Consider the following 7,894-nt stretch of genomic DNA (forward strand, 5'->3'; position numbering starts at 1 on the left):
GATTGTCCCCCTGTACTCGGCACTGGTGAGGCCTCACCTCGAGTACTGTGTCCAGTTTTGGGCCCCTTACCACAAGAAAGACATTGAGGTGCTGGAGCGGGTCCAGAGAAGGGCAATGAAGCTGGTGAGGGGTCTGGAGAGTAAGTCTTATGAGGAGAGGCTAAGGGAGCTTTAGCTCTTTAGTCTGAAGAAGAGGAGGCTGAGGGGAGGCCTTATCGCGCTCTATAACTACCTGAAGGGGGGATGTAGAGAAGTGGGGGTCGGTCTCGTCTCCCAAGTCACAGGAGACAGGACAAGGGGAAATGGCCTTAAGTTGCACCAGGGGAGGTTTAGATTGGATATTAGGAAAAATTTCTTCACAGAAAGGGTTATCCAGCATTGGAATAGGCTGCCCAGGAAGTGGTTGAGGCACCATCCCTGGAGGTGTTCAAAAGACGGGTTGACATGGTCCTCAAGAATATGATTTAGTGATTATTATTTTTTTTAATTGCTTATTTCTTATTTATTTTTTGTCAGAGTTAGGTTGATGGTTGGACTAGATGATCTTTAAGGTCCCTTCCAACCTAGACGATTCTATGAAAATAATAGGAATTGAGAGCATAAAACTGTAATGTCTGTTTGAATAACATCTCTTAAAGATAGTGGGGAATTGTTCAAGAAAAGAAGTTGAGTTTCTGTTTGTTTTGGTCATGTTAGATTTCAGAGTCTCCCATCAGCTTCTAGCTTCTGAGAGTATGAGAATTACCACAGCCTGATGATGGTTTGCGGCTGCTGAGAGACAATGAAGATACCAGACTTGCATCAGCACATGAACTGACCATGCAGATGTTGCTGAATCAACCCAGCCAAACAAAAATTACAGACCCTACACTTCAGCCTACATCTTTCTTGGATGTTTTGGTGTAGGTAGTTACACTGGAGGCAGAAAAAAAAACAACTGCAAGGTCAGTTATACTTGGAGAGTTTAGTGGTAGAAGTTTAACGATCTCCCAAGAGACATCCCTGTGCTGGCCCAGTGTAATTTAATGGAATAAATTTTGTCAGTATGGTTTTGGTGTACCACAACAGCACACGCTGTTTTTTGGAGATTTGTCAAAATTCCTTTTGTGGTACCAGAACTGCCAAGGGCCAAGCAATGATGATGGAGTGCTTGAGCAGCCCTTTCAGTGATGACTCACTGAGGTAAGTTGAGCATCATAAAACCTGAGTGATAACCCTTTCTAGACTAGTTATTCCTGACCAGAGCAAGCACTTACTTCTGTTGCAATGAGTGCCAAGCAATGAGTGAGCTCATTGATTGGCAATCTTCACTTTAAGAGCCTACAAGAATTTAAAAGTATGTTATGAGGCTTATACCACTAATTTCGGCTGTTTTTTGAGGAGCGTTTTTATTCTATGGATGAAGCTGGAGCCTGCAGGCCAGGACAGTGCACTGATGGTGCTCTGCATCAGAGGAGGTGGTAGCAAGGCTCACAAATTTGCAGTGCATGGAGTCTTGAAACCAATTCTATCTTAAATAAGGTGTTACAATTATGCAAAAAGTCTTCATCAGTGAAGTCTCAGACATCAGAACTGTCCTTAATGGTGAATGCACAGTTTGTGCCATTAATGTTTGCTCCCTTCCACACTGAGATGTAGGAACAATTTTCATCTTGCCAGATAAAAAAAATGTGAACTGCAGTAGCAACTCAGACCGCAAACAGCCTACACTGTGTGCTTTTAAGCAAATTTGTTTTTGAAAGACAAATTCTGCATAACCCTTAAAAACTGTGTTTAATGTTTATTCAAAGTGCTAGCAGGGCGATCATAAAAACTGACACCCATATTTATGGCTTAAATAAGACGATCTGTGCTTTGATCCTGCAAAATCCTAGCATAATGCTCTACCACTGAGCCTCGTTCCTTCTGATGGCATGAGTTATCCTGCATCCCTCCTCAGTCCTTGGTCTTTGTACTGCAACCCTCAGCAAGAGAGCACCAGTCGCTGATGCTTTGGGTGTGCAACGTGCCCACTAGGTAGGTGGTTTGTGATTACCAGCTAACTTTACATAGGCCACCCCTAGGGCTGTTGGAGACAAATAAATCACTGCAGGGTTGTACTGGATTTAAGCCACTAAAAGGCCTGTGAAAATATTTGTTATCCAGATACCTGAGCTGGCAAGCCCTTTCTACACACTTTTAACTGTCTTACACTTTTTGCATTGCTCGTTTTGGATGGTTTTAGGCAAGGAAGTTGAAAAAGTAGTTATTGGCAGTTGGAGCAGGAAATCTGAGTTTGCCGTTTAAGTGCATGTAAATAGGGAAAAATCCCATTAAACTGCAGTTGATGAAACTACGTACAGTGAAACGAAAACTAACCGTTTTGATAGAGGTAGCTCATGCTATAGAAGTTTTTGTAATGGAGCATAAAAATTGTTCCCGTTTCCTCATAGAGCAGTTTAACATATCCCAGTGTCACTCCCAGTGTCTCACATCTGCTTATCACCAAGGTTTTTCTGTAGAGGTCCCTGTCCTTGAAAATGCCTTTAGGACACCCACAGCATGGCTTGTAAGATCTGATAGAAGGCCCATCTATAAAATAACTAGGCCTCTCTTTTTGTCTTGCTTTTATTTTACTCTCTCTGTTCCCTCTGTGGAGACTTGTCTCCCGTTCTTGGGAATAGCTGAGATGTCCAAGGAGCCAACCAGGTTGTGGAGCCTCCAGCAGAAAGTGCAACCCCATGGCTCTTTTGAGATGAGTAGATCCTAGGCTGGGGGAGAAAGGGGCCTGTCTACATTAAAACAGAATGACTTACAGGTAAAGGAGCTTGCTTAGCACATGATTTGTTTTACATGCAAAAGATATTGGGGATTACACTTTTAATGCTAGTTTTGAGCTGTAGAGAAAGACAGCAAAGAGAGCTGCTGCATCTCCGGATTTGTTCCAGCTCCTCGCCTGGGACCAAGCTTTGGTTCCCCTGCACCCTCCGGCTGCTGAGGGTTGCTCTGCAAGGAGGGCTTGGGGTGACTTTTTTTTTTCTTTTTTGCACAGTGATTGCTTAAACAGCCAATCCTCCCTCCACTCACCCCAGCGAAGGAAATCCTGTATGAACTGGAAAGTGTTAGAAAGGATTTAATGAGATTATCATGAACTGTTACTTCACAAAAAAATCTTAAACCCACAAGCAGCTGTGCTGTGTAACTGGGGACAGGTGAAGGAATGTGAAGGACTAAAGAAGCTGTCTACTTATTTAAAGAGGCAGAGTGGAGGGGTTTTTTAAAATGTTTTATATGCATTTTAACTAAGAAAGCACAAACAAGCAAACAAAACCGTCCACAAAAAGAAGGGATACTATTGAAGTCAAATATCTTCAAATGTAGATTTCTTTTTAATAATATTGCAGAAATAAGTGATACTGAAATTAGTACTTGAAAACTCAGTAGCCTAGTGGACTATGCAAGCTTCTACTTGCCTTCAAGTTCATCACACCAATTAGAAGTGACTCAGAAAGGTCATATTGTGTCCATGTCATATTAGGGACTGCTTTGAGGTTTTGACATCTTCTGTTGTAATACAAAGAATTTAGTAGCAAAGGAGTGAAATTTGGTTGTTCATGTGGTGGGTTTTCTTCTTTTTTCTAACATGTGCTTGTGGTAAACCTGTAAAACCAGCTGAGATTTATTTTGATGCCAAGTCCCGCCTGTGCTCTTTGTGCCATTGAAATCATGAAATGCATTTACTTTCTGTGTGTTTGGTTACTTCTGTGGTCTTTGTCCCTGCGGCGCACCTGTCATTACAGGATAGTTATAAGTAGTGGGTGTATATTATGGCATTAACCTCCCTGGAGGCCTGGGTACCTAAACCAGTGTGCCACTCTGGTTTTTCAGGGTGATCTGCTAAAGAGCAATGTGTCTGCAAACAGAGGAACATGTTGTTTTGTGCAGTAAAAAAAAAACAAACACCAGTGATTTCAACTGGAATTTGTTACCCGCTAAGTAAGAGGTATGGGAGAAAAGAAATATCCTCTACAAGCATTTAGTGTCAGATTTATTTTGGCAGATGCCTATCTTGAATTTGTAGGACACTTTCCAAATCCATCAGATATGCATTTAGGGAGGGGAATAAATCTATTTCTTTGTCCATTTATTGCTTGGGATAAAGGCTTGGCGTCTGAAATACAAACTGTGGTGGAAGGAACTTCTGAAATATGAAATTCTGCACTGATAAGATACTGTACCAAGAGACTCTGCCATATCTTGTTTGGTGAGAACATTTTATGTTATAAAAGCCTTACCTATTATTTTTATGCATGCTTAAAACCCGTTAGTGTAATTTTTCTCAATTACAAAAGAAGACAAAGTTTATGATAGAGCGGCTTATTGATGTAGGTTTGAACCTTGACGTTTCACGCTTTCAAATTTGCATGTTAGCTGGTGTTACAACCACCTTGAAAGGTCTCACCAAGCAGGGAGATGGTCTGTTTGCCTAACAACGTACCAGGCAGGAGTCGGCATGTGCAGAGATGCACGTGCATTGCTTAAGCGCCCTAACGGTGTGCCAAGAATAGGACTGAGCCCATCTGCCCTCAACCCTTCAACCCTGGCTGGGCCAGAGGGCTAAATTTAGGTTCCCAGGTGGCAAAAGGGACTGAAGAGCAGCTGCCAGCCCTGCCCGCGGCAGGCAAGCAGTCAAACTCCTGGGGACAGGGGGGTTTGACTCCCTGGTGGGAGGCTGGCTGCGGATCTCATCTACAGATGAAAGAGGAAAGCCCTGAAAAGACCAGTGTGAATTATTAAAAGAGTTTTTTGAGGTAGTTACAGCCCTCTCCTTGCTCTCCTCCCCTCTGGACCTAACCATCACACCAGACCATCCATCTCTGTTGGTCTTCCTCTTCTGCCATCTTGCAGCCTTGTTTTTTGGCATATGGCGAGGGAAAGGAGAAATGGAGATTTGGGAGGCACGCTGCTCCCGCCATGTTAACTGGGAAGGCAGTGATAAGCTACTTCTGGAATTGGTTTTGAATATGTTAGCCTTTGGAGGCAACAGTGACTTCAGAGAAGGAAAAAGTAATTATCTAAATTAGCTTAGATCAGAAAGAATAAAGTAAAGCTGCGAGATATTTGCTAAAGTGATATGAATAGGCAGGTTAAAGTATTTTAGGCAAATGCACATTGTCAAATATGAAATTCTGGTATATTTCCTGCACGCTTAATTAACTCTGAGTATAAAAAAAATTTCCTTCTTGTCCTTTTGAACAAGTCAGCAAAATCTTCTTTTTTGCACAGTGAGAAAAGTGAATAAAACATTTGACTCCAAACAACAGATACAGCTGATTTCTGAATGTGACTGTGTTGCTCAGTGAGTGCCACATCCCTCTGGGAACACTGCATTTGTATCTGGCCACCTCAGCTGATAAAAAGGTGCAGGAGAAATAGGTGGGTAACTAAAGTGGAAGATGAACTATCTCCTAGAGGAGTGAGGAATTTAAAATTTGGGGGCTAGTTAGAGAGGACTTCAATAAGAGGAGACAGAGGAAGGAAAATAAAATGATACATATAAAAAGAGGAGGTAAATTGGATTCTTCCATTTAACCTTTTACATAATAAAAGACAGGAGACAGCCCAATGAAATTAAAAAGCAATGCATTTGAAAATTAATAAAAAGCAAATACCTTTTATTGGAGACAGGAATATCGACAAGCTGAGCTGTTGGTCTGATCCGGTGTGTCAATGCAGAGATTGCTATGTCGTATGACCTTTTGGGGGACATCTTCAGCCTTTGTAGCTCCGTGGAGTTCTGGTTTGCCACTGTCTGAGACACCTGGACACAAGCCTGCTCAGTGGTCACGGTAGCTACATTGCTGTGGGGTGCTTGGTTGTTTGAGCTGATGGTGGCTGCGTGGCTCCCAGTTTGTGGGGGTAACTTCGGGTTGGAGTACCATGTAAAGGTCTGTGCAGGTTCTGATTGCAAGGTCAGGCAGAATATGACAAAACACTGTAAGTAATTGTTTCTGGTTTATCAAGTCAAACACCTGTCTAAGGTCCTTTAACTTTCCTAAGCAGACACCTTTTACAATGCTGGCTCCTTAGTGAAATACAGCAGCCTAGCAAGGAGCTTTAGTAAAGGTAAAGGTGCATTCTTCCCATACGCATTTAAATTTTGATCCAGCTTATTGCAAAAATGTGCTTTTATTCTATAACATGGTAATGCATTTGAAACCAACAAATGAACTCTTAATGGCGTCAACATCTATATGTGTATGTTTGTGTGCATGCTTATACTGGTAAAAGAAATTCATTAATTTTCATCAAAGTTTTGCAGGTTTTAACTTATATTTATAGGCTAGTTTTTAACCAAGAAAAAAACCCCGCAGACCCGATCATATGAGGCTGGGTAGGACCTATTACTAGGATTATTACTTTTTTGAAACTTTGTGATCCAAATGCTGTGTAGCCAATAACTTTCTAATGAACACTTCAGTTAAGACAGAAGACAGTCAAGATAGAGAGGACGCTTGGACTTAAATCCCAGCCTTTAGTTAGCACACCATATCCTGATCCCCATGTGTGATGCGATGGAGGGTTTGCTGTTTGTATTTTCAAAAGCATATGTTGCAACACCTGATGCACAGCCATAGCAGATCCTTACTAGGAAATGTGCCTCCTGAAGGCAGTGAGTGTCTGAACTACTGCTGGGAATGGCTTAAATCAAAATGTAGAGAATCTGGTAGTGGATTTCCCCATGTTATCTTCTTGGATATTGTCCCTTTTATGGGAAACTACTAGATCTTCTTGTGCCTGAAAACTACTTTCTTCTCAATGTACTTTTCCTCTGGATTAGTCCAAAGATCTTTTCACCTCTCTTGGCAGTGTGCTGCTCCTTTTCTCAAAGATCAGTCACTTTTGACCTTATAACCGAGAACGAAATGGTTTTAAATTGGAAGGAAAAAACCCCAACCAACTGGCTCTGGAAAAGCCACAGAACTTCCCCAGATGAGATGCTGTGAACTGATTTCCCAAACTGCAGCAACAAACTCTCCATCACTGAGAGCACTTACAGCTGAAAAAGAGAGCACCCACTGAAGTCCTCAGGGCATTTTGTCACAGGCTTTGGTTGATTAGAGTTTGCATTTTGTACTTTTATTTCTAGTAATATGAAAAAATGCCTTAGCTTACTGTTACTGCTGGAGTGGCCAGCTGTGGAAGAAAGAAAGTTGACATGGCCTAGGTAGGTTTCAGAGTTAACAAGCATGTTCTAGGAAAGCAAATCATACCTTCTTTTGAGAGTCACTTCATGTTAATCTACAGATACGAGGAATAAAAGACGTTTGAGATCTAGGTATGATGGCTTATTTGGACTGGCTGTTTGTTTCCATGAAAGTTTGCAGTTTATAGACTCTGGTTTGTCTATAAGAATGATACTGTAAGAGAATTTAGACTTTACAAATTAAGCTGGGCCCTGCTGGGAAGTACATTTCAGAACAGCACATGCATCACCTGCTGGGTACTCTTATTTCCTCCTGACTCTTATAATTTAAAATAAACGTGCAGACTGAAACAGAAGGTTTATAAAAGTAGTTGTAATTCTTGTGAAATCAGGAAAGTTTAAACAGAGGTGTCAGTCATTGCAAGAGATGAAATGTTTTAGTGGTTAGTGATGTTTATAATATATTCTTTGCAAAAACACATATTATTTGAAGTAATGAGTGTAAGCGTTTGCATGTGGTGAGCAATATGTTCATGAGCTCTTAAGGATGTGATTTGCTGTAAGATGTGTTTTGAAATTACTCAACTTCTAGGAAAGATTTTGAGAAATTACTTTGTTTTGGTAAATACGGGGCAAATAAGAGAGAGAAGACAAGCCCTTTGTTCTCCTTCCCTCCTCCCTACAGTCTGCCCCCCCCCCCCCCCCCCC

The sequence above is a fragment of the Calidris pugnax genome, unplaced genomic scaffold, assembly GCF_001431845.1.
Source record: "Calidris pugnax isolate Ruff unplaced genomic scaffold, ASM143184v1 scaffold34, whole genome shotgun sequence".
Classification (NCBI taxonomy): Eukaryota; Metazoa; Chordata; class Aves; order Charadriiformes; family Scolopacidae; genus Calidris; species Calidris pugnax.